The sequence below is a fragment of the Panthera pardus genome, unplaced genomic scaffold (genome assembly GCF_024362965.1).
Source record: "Panthera pardus isolate Hobbes unplaced genomic scaffold, ASM2436296v1 HiC_scaffold_6, whole genome shotgun sequence".
Taxonomy (NCBI): Eukaryota; Metazoa; Chordata; class Mammalia; order Carnivora; family Felidae; genus Panthera; species Panthera pardus.
In genome coordinates, this window is record NW_026526991.1 from 42,634,921 (window position 1) to 42,653,610 (window position 18,690).

At 40.7% G+C, this 18,690-nt stretch overlaps 1 protein-coding gene across 3 annotated transcripts in view; it reads right to left on the reverse strand.

The window, feature by feature from the left end:
- The window catches only part of GLIPR1 (GLI pathogenesis related 1), a 29,894-nt gene extending 22,077 nt beyond the window's left edge, over window positions 1-7,817 (reverse strand). The window contains exons 1-2 of one of the 3 annotated variants that reach the window (XM_019455147.2): window positions 7,705-7,817; window positions 6,760-6,908 (exon numbers count right to left, since the gene is read on the reverse strand). The gene's annotated coding sequence lies outside the window, so the exon portion shown is untranslated. Of the gene's footprint in view, window positions 1-5,795; window positions 5,942-6,759; window positions 7,041-7,704 lie in introns of those variants that run through there. The other 2 variants (XM_019455148.2, XM_019455146.2) reach the window with 2 other exon arrangements.
- Between the last annotated feature and the right edge of the window lie 10,873 nt (window positions 7,818-18,690).

Consider the following 18,690-nt stretch of genomic DNA (forward strand, 5'->3'; position numbering starts at 1 on the left):
AGCCCTTCTGAGCTACAACCCTCAACACTTCTTAATTTTCACAAACAAAAAGGTCTCCACAACAAAAGCCCACAGAAGAGGGTTTGCTCAGAACAGGAACTTTTAGCAAGGAGCAAATGCAAGCCTCTGCTTCTTTTCAAGAAGGCTTACAACTTGGCTGAGTCTTTCCTGTTCTTACCCTGGTCTTTGCCATCGTGTCCTTGAAAAGTACGCATGTGTGTTAAGAAAGAAACTTGTTTTCAGTGTTAATCTCTCTGAATGGTGGCAGTTTAGATTTTTTCTTTACTTCCTTCCTTTTCTTTATTGTGGAATTTTTTTTTTTTTTTACAGTAAGCGTATAGTAATCGGAAAAAAGAACACCCTAGAACTATTTTTATTTTGGAGAACCATGGGATCTTTATAATCGTACACAAATTAACTGATATACACTGCTGATAAAGGCTTGCATAGATAAGATGCTAAAGGATTATCGAGTATCCCTGTACTTTTTGTTTGAAGAGGCCTCAAATAAATGAAAATTGAGGAGGGTAACCAGTCATTGTTCACGATGTCATGAGGAGGCCACTAAGGTGTAGATCATTCACAGGGCTATGAGAAAGACAAAAAAGATTAATAAGTGGAGAGCTCCAATAATCCAAATAAATTGAGGTCATGGAACCAGTTGGTTGGATTTAACCATTTCACATTGTCAGATAACTCCTGTTCAACTTGTATCTGTGTTTCCTGTTGAATATCTAATGGTTTTGATGTAGCTGGGAAGACAGAGCATTAATCTCAGATTGTAAATTGGGGGAAGAAGCTCCTTGCAGGTGTTTTTTCACTAACTCCCAGGAGTGCTGAGACATATTATATTGTAAGAGAGTGACACAAAGTTTGTTATGTCGCCAGTCACATTGTATACTTTGATGATCAACAAGTGCCTGTTGGCGGTCCCCCATGCATTCGAGGGCTGCTTCAGCGCTTGTCGTCTTGCCTAATACTGTTAGCAACCTGCCTTTGAGTAGTCGTTGCCTTGGTGATATCAGTCATTACGTGATTGACTACTTTAGCATTGCGGATAGACTTTGTCAGGGAGACCTCGGCAACAGAGGCTATGGTTAAGATGACAACCTATGAGATAAGGAAGGCAATGAGCCATCCAACAAATCTTTTAGGTCTCCACTTAGAAATGGCTTGGGCTAATTCAGCAATACCGTTGCACCCTTCCCAGGGCCCTGTTAGATTTACCGGCAACCAAATTTGAGGCTATCCTTTTAAGATAAACATAGGCGAGACAGAAAGTTTGGTGATGTTATAATGGCTGCTACAGGCTGTGTACCAAGCCAGAGGAGGTACTTCAAAAACAATATGGGTTGTTGAATCTTGTATTAACCGGCTTAGTGGAAATTATGAAAACATAGGGATGAGGTGTACAGATCACGACGCTGTCTGGGACAATCTGTGTGAGATTCATATGAAAGGTACCATTACTATTAGCATAATGCCTGTGAGGGAGATGGCATAACAAAACAGGAAGGCTAAGACGCTGTAAGTTGTGATGCCACAGGTTATGTGAACCTGTTTTCAATTCTTTTTTTTTTTTTTTTTTTTTTTAATTTTTTTTTCAACGTTTTTTATTTATTTTTGGGACAGAGAGAGACAGAGCATGAACGGGGGAGGGGCAGAGAGAGAGGGAGACACAGAATCGGAAACAGGCTCCAGGCTCCGAGCCATCAGCCCAGAGCCCGACGCGGGGCTCGAACTCACAGACCGTGAGATCGTGACCTGGCTGAAGTCGGACGCTTAACCGACTGCGCCACCCAGGCGCCCCGAACCTGTTTTCAATTCTTAATATTGGCCCTGAAATTCCACCATCAGTGCAAAGGATGGAGAAGCTGTGAGGTTCTGAAAACCCAATTGGTTTGCCCACTGAGGTTGTGTCCTTTAGGACCCTAGTTAATGAGAGTAAGATTTTGAAAAAAATTCCTCTTTATGGGCAAGGGAGGTCCGGCAGGGCTGCTAGATGACTGAAGAGCCACAAGGGGGCCATATCTTCTTTATGTGGCAATGATCAGTGGGGAGAAGTGGATGAGATTCCTTGGTGGAGGTGGATGTAGCGAAGGAGGCTACTGAAATGAATGTCAAATTTGCCTTGTGGTCCTGTGTTTTAGGCACGTGGTGAAGATACATCTGTGCTGTGATTTTTAAACATCCAGAAGGTTTTCAAACATCCAGGTTACACAAAAAGGAGGGAAATGTGATGATGATATGGGGCAAGCTGACAGCAAAGCACAGGCTAACATCACCCCATCCACCCCTAGGTGGATTATGTGTGATATTCCTTGGACACTCCTGGCTACTCAAGAACAGAGAAAAGGGGTTTAAGTACTTGCCATGGTGATGTGGGAGACTAAGACAAATGAAAAATTAAATTTCTTTACTGCCTACAGCCCATTGACAAGTCCTTGAAACTGGCAGAGTGACTTCCCTCTAGGAGCTCAGCTGCCTCAATGATGACACTTTCTAGGGGTAAAAGGGAATCTTAGCTTAACATTATCCTGACACCCAGGATCCCGTAAGTCTACTTTGACATATAAAAATTCCTTTAGAAACTTCCTTTATCTCAACTGCCCCAAGATAGATGCTGGCAATCATACTCCAAGCTTATGGCCCTCAATACACATCTGAAGGGTCTCATGACCGAGGTTTTACTAAACAGTAATAAATGGAGTTTCCCTAGCAACAGCTAGCCCCTCAAGGTCCTGGAAACCTTGCTTCCAAGATTCCTCAGAGACTTACTCTATCCCTGACCCCCGCCCAACCTGAGGGTATGTAATGAGTTACCCATCATGACCCCATACAGCTCTTCTGCCCACGGGTCCTGTCCCCGTGCTTTAATAAAATCACCTTTTGCACCAAAGACTTCAACAATTCTTTCTTGGCCGTCAGCTCCAGACCACCCTACCATCATCCCAAAACTTCATTAAGGACACAAAAGGAACAGAAGTATTCAGCTTTAACCAATCTCTCCATTTAGTAAGAGGGACTTTTGGCAGAAGCCAGATGCCTCCAGTCCAAAAAGAATCATTACTGGTTAGTGGACGGTCTGCATCCCACCATGTAAACAGCTTAAATAAAGGGGGGTCTATGATATGAACCCAATACAGTGAGGAAAAAGCAGTAGTGGTCCGGATAAAGAAAAAGATTCAGCAAATCATTACATTAGCCGAGTTTTGAGAAACTACAGCTAAATATGCTAAAAATCTGTTTTCTGGGGTTGGTGGCGCTCAGACACGGCCTATGACCTCACTGACATATTGATCAAGCTTCTTAAGTTGGTTGTCCCCAGGTGACATCACTTGCCTTGTTGTTTGTGGGCATGGTCTCCCCTTACAAAGACAAATCGGCCATCTGAGGAAGCGGGTTGAAAGGCTGATCCTTCCAAATCATGGTATGGTTTGATCAGATGGGCACGTGCCCAGTGCGGTCCTGATGGGAGAACACATGCATGTCCCCATCCCCATGTTATCAGTTCATAGGGTCCTTTCCATGAATTATTGCCTTGTATATCTTTAAGTAGCACTTAGGCTCTGATACTTGAGCCAGGAGATGTGGCGCAAAATGCCATTCAGCAGCTGTGAGGCCATGGGAATCACAATTTAAAAAATTTAGAGTGTGTAAGGCTTTATACAGTGAATTCCAAGGTGGGGGGTCATTGTGCAGTTTCACCCTTTTTTGTTTGTGAAGGAATTTTTTTTTAATTTAATGTTTATTTATTTTGAGAGAAAGAGAGAGGGAGAGACAGAGTGTAAGCGTAGGAGGGTCAGAGAGAGGGAGACACAGAATCCAAAGCAGGCTACAGGCTCCTAGCTGTCAGCACAGAGACAGACATGGGGCTCGAACCCACAAACCATGAGATCATGACCTGAGCTGAAACTGAACGTTTAACTGACCGAATCACCCAGGTGCACCTGTGAAGCATTTGTTTTAAAGTGGCATGTGTACATTCTATAATAGCTTGTCCAGTAGAGTTATATGGTTGTTAGCAAAACTTAGCTCCTTTAACATAGAGAAGTTTTAACTAAATAAAGACCTGAAAAAGACAAAACATAAGCTTTGGTTTTCCCAGCAGACAAAAGAGAAAAAAAACGAACAACTTTGTTTACATTTTCTTATCAAGAGCAGATCAACAGTCCAAGAAAACTTAGTCTCTTGAACACAGAGAAAAGCAGAATTTGAATCTTATACCAGTGTACTTTTAAAATCTATTCATTTCAACGTTAGTCCATCCTGACCACACATAAAATTCCTTTCCAAAGATTTCCCTTCACGAACCTTCTACAACTTTCCTTTGCATTCAGATTTTGTCCCAAGCCATTTCTCTCCCAACAACAAGTCTCATTTAGGACAAAATTACTTTCTTTTACCTTCAACAAAAAAATGTATTTCCATTCTTTATATCTTTCTTACATATCTCCTACTTTTCTACATATGGAATTGCTTTCCTTATTTCCATCAGTCTTTAGTACACTTAGCAGAATTTTAGTTCTTAGAAACCTTAGTCTCCAATGAAAACTTCATAACTGATGAGGGAGTGTGGGGCAAGCTGAGGGTAAAATACAGGCTGGCACACACACTCCCCTCCCCCACCCCAGGTGTAATATGTGTGACATTCCCGGCTACCCAAGAACAAAGGAAAGGGGTTGAAGTGCTTGCCATGCTGATGTGAGAAACTAAGGTAAATGAAAAATTAAATTCCCTTACTGCCTACTGCCCATTGACAAGTCCTTGAAACTGGCAGAGTGACCTCTCTCTAGGAGCTCAGCTGACTCAGTGATGACACTTTGCTGGGGGCAAAAGAGAACCTTAGGTTAACAGTGTCCCAAATGGGAGGATCCTGTAAATCTACTTCCTGTATCTCAACTGCCCCAAAATATATGCTGGCAATCATACTCCAAGCTTATGGTCCCCTAATATACATCTGAAGGGTCTCATAACTAAGGTGATATTAAACTGTAATTAGTGGAGCTTCCCTAGCAACAGCTAGCCCCTCAAGGTCCTGGAAACCTTGCTTCCAAAATTCCGTAGAGACTTACTCTATCCCTGACCCCCTCCCAACCTGAGGGTATATAATGAATTACCTGTCAAACCCCAGTGCAGCTCTTCCTACCCATGGGTCCTGTCCCCATGCTTTAATAAAATAACCTTTTTGCACCAAAGAGGTGTTCAAGAATTCTTTCTTGACTCTCGGCTCTAGACCACCCCATTATCACCCCAAAACTTCATCAGTAACCAATTGAGAACTGTTATATCAGAATTTTTTTCAGATGGTAAGTTTATCAAGTGAGCGCAATGCAGGTTTTCCATAGTAAAATTTTAATAAAGTATGAAGCATGTTTATCAGACCCAAATAGTCTTAGTTTCTCTGCAATAAGTCAAAAGCACAAACCTACATCTAGTCATCAGTGCTTTAGCCTTTTATCTCATTAGATAGCCAATGAATTCAATCCCATTTATTGTGCAAACAAAACTTTAACGTCTGGTTACCAAGGACTGAAAGCTATCTCCACAATTACCCATGACAACTTTGAGACAGACAAAATTAACCATTATTTTAAGTCATCCTTTTGCTAAGAAATTGCAACAGAGATAACACAAGCTTACTTGACTTTCAGCAAACCTAGATAGAATAAATTCCATATTTAATGCTGATAAACAGGTCTATCAAAACCCAACAAACTTAAATTATCTTAAACACTGAATATGGTTTACTTGGGTCCACTTAAGACAATTTGTTCTCCATGGTTAATTTTTACCTGGAATGCTGGTGGGGAATATGAAGTGGGGGGGCCCAAGGGGGTGCTCTTTGCTCCCGGACAGGAGGGTAGGAGGAGGAACTAGTGGTGCCTGAGGCACTGAGGGTGGGATAGGAACCAGTTATGCAGGGGCCGCACCCCAGATGCTGCAGAAACAGAAGGGGGAGGGGAAGGATGAGTCAGTGAGGTTTGGCCAAGAAGCCTGGAAGCAGATAAATGCCCAGAGAGCAGAGAAAGACGTCTCCGGGTCCTAAAGCCTGTCAGCTCAGAGGAGCAGACGCCAGGTTTTGTTTTGTTTTGTTTTCCATCAGCTAGTGGAATTAGGCAATCCATGTCAGGCCAGAGAAGACAGGGAATTTCCCCGAACCAAATGGGGTTTCAGCAGCTGCTTGGAGATATTCCTTAAAGTCCCTGTCCTGAGGTACACTAACTACAGTTGGCTCCAATTATCATAGTCATTAACCAGGGAAATGAATGAATGAATGAATGATTGGGAGGAGTAGGCACAGAAGGGGCGGTGGAGGGGTCATCATCCATAGTAGGAGGTGTCGTAGGAGAGGTGGGTGTTAGGCTTTCTTTCTTAATTTGTTCCTTCTCTGGAGATACACGTAAGTGACATAATGCTGTACGGACTAAACTCCAGGTCACTAAAATGGAATCAGGAAGCTTCTCTCCTTTTTCAAGTTTTCTTGTTAGATTTTTTCCCACTAGCTCCCATAGATCCAAATCAACTGTACCATGGTTGAGGAACCAGGAACAGGCATCTCTTATTGCTCATAACAATTTACTTAATTGATCTTTTGTAACCATACAATGAGCCGCCTTTAAAAGCTGCTGTAAAGTTTTTAAATATAATAGCTGTTCCTTTGGCATTTTTTGGCCCATGGTAGAGAAAGAGAAAAATATTCTCACTGAAAACTAGACACGTTGGCAGCTATCCCAAGAGGGTACTGCTGTCCCTTACCGCGATGTGGTCTGTCAGAAGTCTGGACAATTTCACTTTCTTTGCCTGAATGTGTCCATTCTGCCCCCTGAAAATCTTCCTCTCAAGTCTATCACTATTGCGTCAGTGTCACCAGTTGTGGATTCGGCTTCGGGCTTTGTCCAGTAAAGCTGAGGAGAGCAGAAAGGACTACTCAAAACTCCATTCAAGTCAAGAGAGGTGAGAGGGAGGCTAAGGGAAGTTTCCCCCAGCTGCTCCCAAGCTCCCGTATTCGTTGAGTCTGCATTTAGGGAAACATTGCACAATACATCAGTGGGCTACGTGCCAGTAAGAATGTATAGAAAGCATGCAGAAAAACAAGGCAGGATAAAATATCCCATGAGATAACATAGTCTAAGGAATTTATGAACACAGGCAGGACCTAACCCATAGATATACATTAACTAACCCGTAGATATACACTAACTAGATAAGCAAAGCAAGGCCGCTGTTTTCAGCAAGGCCAAAAAGCAGTTTTCTGCTTTGCAATGCGTTCCCTATAATCTTCTAACCCAGGACATTGCTCTTTGATTTCCCTGACACAGAGCATGGAGCCTGTTTGGGATTCTCTGTCTCCCCTTCTCTCTGCTCCTCCCCCACTCATGCTGTCTCTCTCAATATAAATAAATAGAATTGGCCATCATTTTAAGTCTTTTTGCTAACAAATTGCAACAGAGATAACACGAGCTTATTTGACCTTTAGTAAGCCTAGGTAATAAAATGACATTGAGGCACTAAGGCAGCCGCGAGGAGGGTCATGCTCTGCATGTTTCAGGTGTTTATCAGTGGGCTGCAATCTGCAAGGAGATTTATTTAAGTTACATCTCTCTAGCCTTTGTTTTCCTCGTCATTCCCCCTTCCCCCCTCCCCCCTCCCCCCTCCTCTATTTCCTCCTTTCCTTTCAATCATCTCCTCCACAGTTGTTACCATCATCTTTGCTTTCTGTTTTTGTTTCTCCTCATCCTGAAAGGGCGGGCCTACGCCAGCGGACTCCATCTTGTTCTGTGTCCTTCACCTAGACCACGCCTCCTCCCCTTGAGTAACCTCCCGCTCACCCGTTCAAACTTCCTGATCAAAACACGCCCAGCGACCTGCGTAACAGGACTCCAACCCTTCCCCAGCCAATCAGCTGAGGCCACAGCCATTACCTCACCAACTGCCCTTAGACCCCTATAAAACCTTTGTGCTTTTAAAACTCACTCTCTCTCCCCGGTATCTCACCGCTGCGTCGGTGCAGGTAGTGGATTGAGCTCGAGCTAGCTCGAATAAAGGCTCTTTTGCTTTTGCATCGGACTCGGCTCCCTGGCGGTATTTGGGGATCACGAATTCTGGGCATAATAATCCCTCTTTACAAATATCTTTTGTGCCTCCCTGAGCAATCCTTCCATTTGCTTCTCATTCCATCCATCCGTCTTCTGCACTTTCTGGCAATATCAGGCCAACTTCTAGTGACAAAATTAACCTTCAGGAGACCCTGCCCAATAGGTTCTCTGAATGTAGAGGCCTGAATATTTCCTCATTTGATCCCTAAGCCTCTGTAAGACAGTAGTTGGGGTTTCCTCCTTCTCTTGCTATATCTCAAAAGCTTTGGCGACATCCTGATATCTTGGAGCTGATTCCCTGATCCCTTTATTAGCTCTCTTAGATCCTGCATCCTAACACTGTCCCCAGGATCATGGTCATCCCAACCAGGTCTACAACCAGCTTTGTTGAGCTCGCCTAACACCCAGGCTGGGTGGGTGCTCTCTTTCCCAAATAGACATTGCAGCCCTCATGATAATTCCTCTTTCCTCTTCGGTAAATAAGATATTTGTGATAATGTTTATTCTTGGGCTGAGCTGATGTGTTATCTGGTCCCCAGAACTGATCAACCTGATCTGCCAAGCCCAATAGAGCTTCCAACAGTGGTTTTATTTCCTTCTTGAAATTCCTTACCTCAGAACTGGTGAGGGGGGCACTGACAAAGCCAATTTCTACCTGTCCCAAAGGGACCTCCCTTAATGACAATAACCTAGAACCCTTTCCTGAGCCCCTGGAGGGAAGAGGGAAGTTCTCTATGTCCTTCCCACATTGTTCCAGTTCTTTCCTCAGATTTGGACACAAACCAGTAGACAAGGAGCGTCCTCCCAGTACTGTAACATTTGTCCCAGTGGACTATCTGGGGGAATCTGAAGAGTCCCCACCTCTTTCTGGGTGTCTCTTCCCTTACCCCTAATACTAGAATTTCTGTTCCCCATCCTTGACCAGGCTAGTTCCTGCTTCTGAGTTTCCCTGGGATGTTCAACCACCCTTAATGGAGGTTTCCTGAACTCTCCAGAACCCGCTTCGTCTGTCTCCAGATGTTTCCCTTGCAGGAGAAGGGAACCTTGGATCAAGACTCAGCATTCCCTTTGTATCTAGGATACTCAAGACTCAGTATTCGCTTTATATCTAGGATACGTCTCAGTCAAACACACTCAGCCTCTGAGGATTTCCGGACTCCCAAGGTAATACTTATAGGCTAACTTGCCTACCTTAGTCCCTGCACAGAATTACCAGGTCGCTGCCATAGGCTACACCCAGCATCACTTCTTCTATCTCCATAGGTAAAAAAAGTTCTTGAGTTCCACGAATCCCCCAAGGGCCAGGGGCCCTCTTGCAAAAAGGCCACCCAAACTGAGGTGGGACACGTCTCCCCTCTCACAAGAGGACCTGGACCCTGCCCGCTGACGTTAATCTCGGCCAAGCCCCCAAATTGCCAGAAATAAGCCCACTGTTATAGGTGGGGAGTGGATAGAAACCCGAGACAAAGTAGAGGTACTTGATCCAAGGTGTGTGGGAGCATGAAGTTCCTACGCCAGTGACTAGGAAGCTGGGTAAAGCCATTTCCACCTCTCAGGTACCGGTGCATGGGCACAGGTACACTGATCCCCCTCAGTGAGCTAAGTAGCGCCACCTAGTGGAGAACAGAACCATTACACTAAGCCCTGCCTAACAGTGCCCTCTAAGCACACCCCCCAGAAGACCATTGCAAGTCACTCTACCTGCTTAGTATATGGACCATAGAGTGCTTCATAGTTTCAGTTCTAGGAGATACTGGATGTAACCATTCACGTTTCATTCTGCTCACTGGTTCGATTATTTGTTCATTTTCTTTGCGTCTGTATTTGCTTAAAGTTTTCTTTTTTCATTCTTTCTTTTCTTTCTCTTTCTTAGTTAAAAAAAATTTATTTTTTTACTTTATTTTTTATTTTTAACTTTTTATTCTATTTCATTTATTTTATTCTGTAATTTAAAACATTTTTTTCTTACTGTTTTTTCTTCTTTCCTTTCTCTTTCTTCTCTATTCTATCAAGCCTCTTTCAACAAGCAGACCAAAACATACCTGGGATCCAGCTTCCTTTATTTGATTTTTTGTTTTATTTTTGATTTTTTAATTTTAATTTTTAATTTTATTATTTTTTCTTCCTCCAAAATGACAAAATGAAGGAATTCACCCCAAAAGAAAGAACAGGAAGAAATGAAAGCCAGGGACTTAATCAACACAGATATAAAATGTCTGAACTAGAATTTAGAACCACGATAATAAGAATACTAGCTTGCATTAAAAAAAACATAGAAGACACCAGAGAATCCCTTTCTGTGGAGAGTAAAGAAATAAAATCTAGCCAGGCTGAAATTAAAAATGCTATAACTGTGATGCAATCTCGACTGGATGCCATGATGGTAAGGCTGGACAAAGCAGAGCAGTGAATGAGTGATATAGAAGAAAAAAATATGGAGAATAATGAAACAGAAAAAAAGAGGGAAACCTAGGCTACAGATCACGATACAAGACTTAGAGAACTCAGTAACTTATTAAAAAAATAACATCCAAATTATAGGAGTCCCAGAAGGTGAAGAGAGAGAAAAAGAAGCAGAAGATTTATGTGAGCAAATTATGTCAGAAAACTTTCCTAATCTGAGGAAGGGCACAGACATCAAAATGCAAGAAGCACAGAGAACTCCCATTAGATTCAACAAAAACCAACCATCACCAAGGCATATCATAGTAAATTCACAAAATATACATACAAGGAAAGAATTATGAAAGCAGCAAGGGGAAAAAGCCTTTAACCTATAAGGGAAGACAGATCAAGCTCACAGCAGACCTATTCACAGAAACTTGAGAGGGCAGAAAAGGAGTGGCAGGATATATTCAACGTGCTGAATTGGAAAATATGTAGCCAATAATTCTTCATCCAGCAAGTCTGTCATTCAAAATAGAAGGAGAGAAAAAGTTTCCCAGAAAAACAAAAACTAAAAGAGATCATGACCACTAAACCAGCCCTGTAAGAAATTTTAAGGGGAACTCTTTGAGTGGAGAAAAGGCAAAATTAAACAAAACAAAACCAAAAGCAACAAAGACTAGAAAGGACCTGAGAACACCACCAAAAACACCAACTCTACAGGCAACACAATGGCACTAAATTCATACATTTCAGTACTCACTCTAAATGTCAATGGACAAAATCCTCCAATCAAAAGACATATGGTATCAGAATGGAAAAGAAAACAACACCATCCATATGCTGCTTACAAGAGACTCATTTTAGACTTAAAGACACCTGAAGATTGAAAGTAAGGGGATGGAGAACCATTTATCATCCCAATGGTCATCTAAAGAAAGCTGGAGTAGCCATACTTATATCAGACAAACTATATAAAGACTGTAACAAGAGATGAAGAAGGGCATTATATCATAATTAAGGGAACTATCCACCAAGAAGGTCTAACAATTGTAAATATTTATGCCTCCAACATGGAATCCCAAATATACAAATCAATTAATCACAAACATAAAGAAACTCATTGATAATAATACCATAATAGTAGGGAACTTCAACATCCTAGTTACAACAATGGACAGATCATGTAAGCAGAAAATCAACAAGGAAACAATGGCTTTGAATGACACACTGGACCAGATGGATTTAACAGATATTTTCAGAACATTTTATCCTAAAGCAGCATAATACACATTCTTCTCTAGTGCACATGGAACATTCTCCAAAATAGATCACATACTAGGTCACAAATCAGCCCTCAACAAGTATAAAAAGATTGAGATCATACCTTGCATATTTTCAGACCACAATGCTATGAAACTTGAAAAAATTTAGAAAGACCATGAATACTTGGAGATAAAAGAACTTCCTACTAAAGAATGAATGGGTTAACCAAGAAATTAAAGAGGAAATTAAAAAGTACATGGAAGCCAATGAAAATGGAAACACGACAGCCCAAAACCTCTAGATGCAGCAAAAGCAGTCATAAGAGGGAAGTATATAGCAATCTAGGCCTTCCTAAAGAAGGAAGATAGGTCTCAAATACACAACTTAACCTTACACCTAAAAGAACTGGAGAAAGATCAGCAAACAAAGCCCCAAATCAGCAGAAGAAGGGAAATAATAAAGATTAGAGCTGAAATCAATGATATCAAAATCAAACAGAACAGATCAATGAATCCAGGAGATGGTTCTTTGAAAGAATTAACAAAATTGATTAATCCCTAGCCAGACTGATCAAAAAGAAAAAGGAAAGGATCCAAATAAATAAAATCACTAATGAAAGAGGAGAGATCACAACCAACACCACAGAAATACAATCAACAATAAGAGAATATTATGAGCAACTACATGCCAACAAGTTGGGCAATCTGGAAGAAATGGACAACTTCCTAGAAACATATAAACTACCAAAATTGAAACAGGAAGAATAGAAAATTTGAACAGACCCATAACCACTAAAGAAATTGAATCAGTAACCAAAAATCTCCCAACAAACAAGAGTCCAGGGCTGGAGGGCTTTCCAGGGGAATTCTACCAAACATTTAAAGAAGAGTTAACACCTATTCTTTTGAAGCTGTTCCAAAAAATAGAAATGGAAGGAAAAAATCCAAACCCATTCTACAATGCCAGCATTACCTTTATTCCAAAACCAAACCCCCTTAAAAAGCAGAACTACAGACCAATTTCCCTGAAGAATATGGATGCAAAAATTCTCAGCAAGATACTAGCAAACCGGATCCAACAATACGTTAAAATAATTATTCACCACGATCAAGTGGGATTTATTCCTAGGATGCAGAGCTGGTTCAATACCCATAAATCAATCAATGTGATACATCACATTAAAAAAGAAAGGATAAGAACCACATGATCCTCTCAATGGATGCAGAAAAAGCATTTGACAAAATATAGCATTTCTTCTTGATAAAAACCCTCAAGAAAGTAGGGGTAGAAGGAACATACCTCAAGATTATAAAAGCCTTATATGAAAGACCCACAGCTAATATAATCCTCAATAGGGAAAACCTGAGAACTTTCCCCCTAAGTTCAGGAATATGACAGGGATGGTCACTCTCACCACTGTTATTCAACATAGCGTTGGAAGTTGTAGCCTCAGTAATCAGACAACACAAGGAAATGAAAGGCATCCAAATCCACAAGGAGGAAGTCAAACTTTCACTCTTCACAGACAACATGATACTCTATGTGGAAAACCCAAAAGACTCCACCAAAAAACTGCTGGAACTGATGCATGAATTCAGCAAAGTGGCAGGATATAAAATTAATGTAGAGAAATCTGTTGCATTTCTACACACCAATAATGAAGCAGTAGAAAGAGAAATAAAGGAATTGATCCCATTTACAATTGCACCAAAAAAACACATAAAATACCCAGGAGTAAACCTAACCAAAGAGGTGAAAAATCTATACACTGAAAACTATAGAAAGCTTATGAAAGAAATTGAAGAAGATACAACAATATGGAAAAACATTCCATGCTCATGGATCGGAAAACAAATATTGTTAAAATGTCAATACTACCGAAAGCAATCTACATATTCATTGCAGTCCCTATCTTATCAAAATAACATCAGCATTCTTCACAGAGCTAGAACAAACAATCCTAAAATTTGTATGGAGCTAGAAAAGACCAGGAATAGCCAAAGCAATATTGAAAAAGAAAACCAAACCTGGAGGCATCATAATTCCAGACTTCAAGCTGTATTACAAAGCTGTAGTCATCAAGACATTATAGTACTGGCACAAAAACAGACACATGAATTAATGGAAAAGAGTAGAGAACCCAGAAATGGACCCAGAGATGTATGGCCAACTCATCTTTGACAAAGCAGGAAATACTATCCAATGGAACAAAGATAGCCTCTTCAGCAAATGGTGCTGGGAAAACTGGACAGTGACATGCAGAATGAACCTGGATCACTTTCTTACACCTTACACAAAAATAAACTTAAAATGGATGACCTAAATGTAACACAGGAAGCCATCAGAATCCTAGAGGAGAAATCAGGCAACAATCTTTTTGACCTTGGCTGCAGCACCTTCTTACTCAACATGTCTCCAGAGGCAAGGGAAACAAAAGCAAAAATGAACTACTGGGACCTCATCAAGATAAAAAGCTTCTGCACAGTGAAGGAAACAATCAGCAAAACTAAAAGACAACAGATGGAATGGGAGAAGATATTTGCAAATGACGTATCAGATAAAGGGTTAGTATCCAAAATCTGTAAAGAACTTATCAAACTCAACACCCAAAAACTAAATAATCCAGTGAAGAAATGGGCAAAAGACATGAATAGACACTTCTCCAAAGAAGACATCCAGATGGCCAACCGACACATGAAAAAATGCTCAACATCACTCATCATCAGGGAAATACAAATCAAAACCACAATGAGATACCACCTCATGCCTGTCAGAATGGCTAACATTAACAATTCAGGCAACAACAGACATTGGCAAGGATGCGGAGAAAGAGGAACCCTTTTGCACTGCTGATGGGAATGCAAACTGGTGCAGCCACTCTGGAAAACAGTATGGAGATTCCTCAAAAAATTAAGATATAGAACTACCCTATGATCCAGTAATTGCACTACTAGATATTTATCCAAAGGACACAACAGTGCTTATTTGAAGAGAAACATGCACCCCAATGTTTCTAGCAGCACTATCGACAATAGCCAAATTATGGAAAGAGCCCAATTGTCCATTGACCGATGAATAGATAAAGAAGATTGGTGTATATATATATATATATATATATATATATATATATATATATATAATGGAATATTACTTGATGATCAAAAAGAATGGAATCTTGCCTTTTGCAACAACATGGATGGAACTAGAGTGTATTATGCTAAGCAAAATGAGTCAGAGAAAGACAAATATCATGATTTCCCTCATATGTGGAACTTAAGAAACAAAATAGATGAACATAGGGGAAGAGAAGCAAAAATACATAAAAACAGAGAGGGAGACAAACCATAAGAGACTTTAAATACAGAGAATAAACTGAGAGTTGCTGGTGGAGTGTTGGGTCGGGGGATGGGCTAAATGGGTTATGGGCATTAGGAGGGCACTTGTTGGGGTTAGCACTGGGTGTTCTATGTAAGTGACGAATCACTAAATTCTATTCCTTAAATCATTATTATACTATATGTTAACTAACTTGGATTTAAATAAATAAAAAGAACAATGAAAAAAAAAAGCAAATAATAAGCCTATTGACCCAATGAAAGGAGGGACGGGGAGACTTGGACTTCAGTGAAGCGAGGCTTTAATCAATGTTATGGCAAGAGTGGGTGTCTAATGGATAGGCACACTCAGGGCAGTTATAGCAGACAATTTGTCTCTTGGCATGCAAGTCCCTCCCCTGGTTCTTCATTGGCTGAGTACTACAGAGGTTACAGCCTTACCTGGACATCGCCTGTGCCCATGGAAGGCAAAAAGTAGTCTGACTGGAACAAATGTACATTCCCTGAGGTGACGCAGCGACTTTCAGTACGCCCTCCCTTTGTTCTTTGGTGCATGCTCATTGCAAAGCCCTTGAAAATAAGCCTGAGAAATGGAGAAGGGAAGAAGAACCAGGGAGTGAAGTGTCTAAAATAGGGGACTCCATTATGGGGGGGGGTGTTCATATAAATTTCCAAAAGGTTGTAAACCTACTGTTAACTAGACAACACAGCTTTTATTTGGTATTTCTGAAAATGAATCATCTCCCTTACTTCTCACAATACCTCACACAATAATAACTTGGTATAAGCCGGTTTTATGTACGCTAGTGTGTACAAGTTAAGTCTAATCCAAATCCTAGGAACAATTAGTTAGCACTGAAGCACTCTAATCAGGAATCCAGACTCCAAAGGTGCTCTTAGTATTTTAGATACGGTTATGAAAATTGACACCCGAGAGTTTGTTAATTAGTATAAGGATGTTTACGAATAATTTCCATTGGCAAAATGAACACTGTTCAAGATGGATGGTTTGTAGGAAGGTTGAACATGCCCTCCAGCCATTGCATGAATAAGGTGGAGAGCAAGAGCCGAGTACAGCTGTCTTACAGAGGCCTCGGTCTCCTGCCCTCACTTGATATTAATATAGGGTCTGCCTGATTGCAAATCCTACTTGCAGTGAAGAGCACAATTTCTTTAAGCTGTCCGTGTTCAAATCAATTCCTATATACTGGCTAAATGACTGAGCATTTTACTTTTCTGTGCCTTGACTTCCTTATCTTCAAAAAAATGGGATAGTAATAACATACTTCATTGAATTGATAAGAAATTATTTGTAAAAAAAACAGTGTTTGGGGTGCATGGATGGCTCGGCTTGTTAAGCATCTGACTCTTGATTTCCACTCAGATCATGATCTCACTGTTTGTGGGATCGAGCCCCACATCGGGCTCTGTGGTGACAGTGCACAGCCTGCTTGGGATTCTCTCTCTCCCTCTCTGTCTGCCCCTCCCTCACTCATACTCTCTCTTTCTCTCAAAATACATAAACTTAAAAAAATGGACTCCGTTAAAAAAATGTTTACTGCGTGCAACACACACATAAGTACTGTATCTATTAACTATTATTATTACTTCCCTTTAATAACTTAGGCATGCATATATGCTTCCCATAGGTACAACTGAGACTAAGTTTAACCTAGAACATTTTCATACTTTATAGCATTACCTTTAGATAGGCTAATTGCTTAAAAAATATATCTTGACAGTATAAGAATTATGCTATAGATTCACTGTGGATTTTGATGCAAATTATTCAGAATGGTGTTAATTTGTTTCTTAATAAATTCTTTATCTTCTGATTTTTTATGCCACTGCATTTGATATTCATTTGGATAGACTAAATTATTTATTTTCCTAATTTTAAAATGAATGGACTCACCCAAATTGATATTTTATAATTAGTTTTTAAACATCTTTGGAGATTAAATGGAAAATGGTAGGCAAATGCCACTTTCTTTCTCTCTCTCTCTTTTTTTAAAAAAATATATTTATTTTCTCTACTCAACAATTGAAGATACACTTTCAAAATATAATTTGCCTTCTTTGGGGTGCCTGGGTGGCTCAGTCAGTTAAGCACCAACTTTAGCTCAGATTGTGATCCCACAGTTTGTGAGTTCAAGCCCCACATCGGGCTCTATGCTGACAGTGCGAAGCCTGGAGCCTGCTTCAGATTCTGTGTCTCCCTTTCTCTCTGCCTGTCCCCTGCTAACGCTCTGTATGTGTCTCTCTCTCTCAAAAAATAAATAAAAATTTTTAAAAACTGCCTTCTTGAAACCTGTAACTTTATAAAGTTTATTTCTACTTTCATTTCTTTTGCCTAGCTTGGATGATTGGGGGCTTGAGGTTATGTGCAGTTCTCAGGACTGGGTGAATTATCTTTGTGTATTCAAGAATAATTATAACTATCTTGAAACTTTTCTTGGAACTATGAAGAAGGAAGATTTATTTCCCCACTACCCTTCTAAATTCTTGGCTGAGATACCTCCTATAATAAAAAGACAGATTAACACTGGAAAATAAGCAGAAGTTTAATAACATGTATACCTCCTGTACACATGAAAGATACCCAGGAAAACTGAGTAGCTCCCTAAAATGGCCCAAGCCACTGCCTTAAACACCATCTTCCAGTAAAGACCAAAGACTGGGGAGGGGAAAGCCAGTTATGAGAGGTTACTAGGAAAGGCACAGTAAACAAGAGTATGGTTGTTATGTTATTTTTCTAGGCAGCTAATGGAGGGTCAAAATTTTCCCCTGAGACCACAGGTCTTGATTGTTTTCAGCTCAAAATAGTCCACATGCCAAAGTGGCACATTTTGGAAAAATATTCTGAATTCCTTCATTTTCCTCAACTCCTTAAAAATATTTTTTTAACGTTTATTCATTTTTGAGAGACAGACAGAGACAGAGTATGAGTAGGAGAGGGGCAGAGAGAGAAGGAGACACAGAATCGGAAGCTGGCTCCAGACTCTGCTGATAGCACAGAGCCCGACATGGGGCTTGAACTCACAAACTGTGAGATCATGACCTGAGCCTAAGTCAGATGCTTAACTGACTGAGCCACCCAGGTGCCTCTTCCTCAACTCTTTATTAGTAAAAATTCATACTCTAACCAGTTTTTTTTTTTACCCTAGCAGAGCCAACTGCATCGTTAGGTTGGTAACACACCCTGGTTTCTTGTCCTTACTACCTAACATAGAACCAAAAAGTCTTGCAAAACCGTCCATAAGATGGTGTCCAAGTGTTTGTTTTACATTAGCTGGTGAATGAATCCATTTCCACCAATAGTTTGTGCTACTTTTCTAGGCACGTGCTACTTTTCTGGTCTTTTGTGTGGCCACCATTCCACAAAGGAACCAGGCCATCAGGGTGGATCCCAGGGCAGTGCTCTATGCCCAGGTGCCTTTTAGATTTTATTTACACCCTCTCTGTGTTCCTACGGGGTTTAGATTAAAAGATGAATCCAAATCATAGTCCCCATGCTGTTCATAATCTTTTCTCGCTGTCAAAGTCTAAATAATTTTCCATTGGTTCCAACTCAACCTAAGTGCCCTCTTGGAGGGCTCCCTAGT